This window comes from Solanum pennellii, chromosome 10, assembly GCF_001406875.1.
Source record: "Solanum pennellii chromosome 10, SPENNV200".
NCBI lineage: Eukaryota > Viridiplantae > Streptophyta > Magnoliopsida > Solanales > Solanaceae > Solanum > Solanum pennellii.
The window spans coordinates 13198615-13201417 of NC_028646.1; the positions used below are offsets into that span (position 1 = coordinate 13198615).

Below are 2803 nucleotides of genomic sequence, written 5' to 3' on the forward strand. Positions count from 1 at the left end.
GAGCTAGTGATCATGACAGTACACTGATGCATAGGTCTTCTTTACTTTACGGCCTTTTGATTATGATGCATCATGAACGTGCCAATATGTGATCGGGGTGAGCGGTGGTTAGATATAGGGGCGGCTTCGCCGGCTTGGATTGGAAGGAAGGGCTTCGCTTTCCGATCGCTTTTTGAGGCCGGTTTGGATGAGCGTGGGCAAGTTCGGGATTCACTATCGCTTTCCGCTTGGAGCGGCTCACCCCCTTGTCACTTAAAGGGCGAAGTCGCCGAAGCGAGTCGAAAGGCCAAAGAGTCATCTTTGAAGGCTACTATGCATCCTTATTCATAGCAGAGTGTAAGGTAGGTTTGTGTATAGCAGGACTTGAACCTGCGCCCATTAGGTTAAAAGCCCAATGCTCTACCAACTGAGCTATACACCCAAAAAAAGATTTAGTAGTAAATAAGGATTGGTACGGAAAAGAGGCCGGCCCCCCTTCTTCTCATCATATTAAAGGAGCGCGGCTCTGTATGAGGCTCGTACTGCAGAGCAAGCGGAAGAAAACGTAAGGTCGCGCGTTAGCACTCCTGCAAGAAAAGGGATGCGCTAAGGCGCAACGGCTTTCGCGCAGCTGCTACGCCCTTGCTTCTTGCCCCTTATTTCTAACTCAAGGAAAGCCTTGATCGATATGAGAAAGATGCGCTCAAGCGCCCACCTATACAAGGGGCTTGGGCTCAAAAGCCGGCCTTACTCAACAAGCACCTTTCTTAGTAAGGTTGCTTGTTTCCACTCATTGAAGATTCTATCTACAAAAGAAGGTCAACGGGGGATACTCAAATTGCTCTCACTGACACCAGAGAAGGTGAGGGCGCCTTTCTTTCCAGCCGCCATACGGTTCGCCTTAAGGCCTTAAGGAGAGGGGGAGGAGCAGTTATCTATGTAATTACGGTCTTTGTTGGCCGTTGTTCCGGTCGAGCACTCTCTTTTCTTTGTCCAATTCCGTCTTACCAAACAAGACTGACTTCTTACCAACCCGCGAAGGGTTGTGAGGCTGGACCAGGTATGAGGAATGAATCTATATCTGTGTACGGAAGTTGCTGGCCGGCGGCCGCTCAACTGTTCGAGCGCAATGAAGTGGTGTTGGTTCCGATTCGACAAAGGTAGAATGCCTGGTCGAAGGTCCAGTACAGTAGGTAGCAGGCGTGTTCGTTTTGGCTCCCGAGCGAGAACGATAAATAGGCGATGCACCATCCTTGCTGCTACGTACAGTTTCCTTGACTTGACAGATTCATTCAATTGAACCCACACTCAAAGGAGGACCACAAGCTCGGGGCTCGACGAAACAGAAAGTTTCAGCATGTTGAAAATGGGGTTAGCAGTGAAAGAAAGAGCCCGACATTCATTTCTGAATGAATATTCATAGCTGAGTCTACTAAAAGAGGGACCCGCCTCGTCGTGGTGATTAGAGGACACCTCTGATCGTTCACCTATAATGTGACACGTTCCCTCCCAGTTATAGGGTCAACGGGATCAGTCGGCTAGAGAGCGGGGCTATTCTTCTTCCGGGGAGACAAAGTTGTCCCTTCTACTGACCGAACCCTTAGTTCGGGGGCCTTCGTCAACATGTTACGAAGCTCCAGTCTTTGGTGGGTCACCATTACTTGACTTAGAAAGGCGAACATCTGGGCAAGGGAAAGCGCAGTGCGCCTGGTGCAAATGGCTTTCTTTTTTCATGATATACCAATCAGAATGGAGGGTCCTACCTACGTACATGATTGATAGAATCACTACGTAGGGGGACAGTCAACTTGATGCGGGAGAGGCACGAGTGCAGTTCAATCTTGTGGTGTATTCGTTTGTAGTGAGTAGGGCCTCTTTCTCGTTGATCAGTTCGCCTCCGCTCTATTGAAAAGTAGGAATTCCTACGGCGGTTTTGTCAACGAACGCGTCTCGGGCCGGATTGACTAACCTAACCCACCCTTAAGGAGGCTTTTCCATAGTTAGGTGTCCGCTTTAGTGTGATTTACGAAGGCTAGGCTATGTTTGGTAATATCCAAAACAAATGAAAAGAGATCGGGGTCGATAGGTGGCAGTTGGCAAGGAACTTGATCCCCCCCAAAAAAAGGGGGAAGCCGCGGTCGAACTCAAATTCTGGAAATAAGTCGGGGCCCTTTTACCAAGTCTACCAGATAGAAGATGATAGAGGGCCAACTATCGTTGCCTTGCACAAGACGGTGCCCTTTCACTTCGAGTTCCTTCCTTCGTAGTCAAATCTGATGATACGCTTTGGCGATGTTACCTACCAAATAAAAGGCCTGCTAGGTGATCGAAATCGCTCAGGTCAGTGAGGACTCACTCACTCATCTACTCCTTATCTATTTAATACTTTCTTCTATCTACTTAATTAATTTAAAAGGCGACCTGCCGCACTGGGCTATAAGATAAGATACTGTTCTTGTACAACTTGATTGACTGGTAAGAAAGAGCTTCCGTAAGAACTGGAAGACTCTTGTATGTACGGTAACCCTCTCTTCCGCTACTGGTGGACTGTTGTACAGAAAGGGCGACAGAAGCAACCTTTCTTAGCGCGCTTTTCAAGCGCTTAGCTTCTGCTAGTGGCGGGGCGGCAAGGCCATGTTGTTCAGTTGGAAGCCTAAGCCAAGAAGGTACGAACGAAGTGACGGGCCCCTTTAGAAGATAGGGGGCGGCTTTCTTGTGGTAGTAATTGCGAACATCTTTCCTCTTCTCTTAACGTGCACAGTTTACTTACATGCCGCCTTAGGCACATCTCTCTTTCTTAGTTTCACGCTGGACTAATGATAAT

General features: G+C 48.4%; 1 non-coding gene across 1 annotated transcript; it reads right to left on the reverse strand.

The window, feature by feature from the left end:
• Positions 1 to 348: 348 nt before the first annotated feature.
• TRNAK-UUU lies at positions 349 to 421 on the reverse strand. Its single transcript has one exon. It is a non-coding gene; the product is annotated as a tRNA-Lys (tRNA).
• Positions 422 to 2803: the final 2382 nt, after the last annotated feature.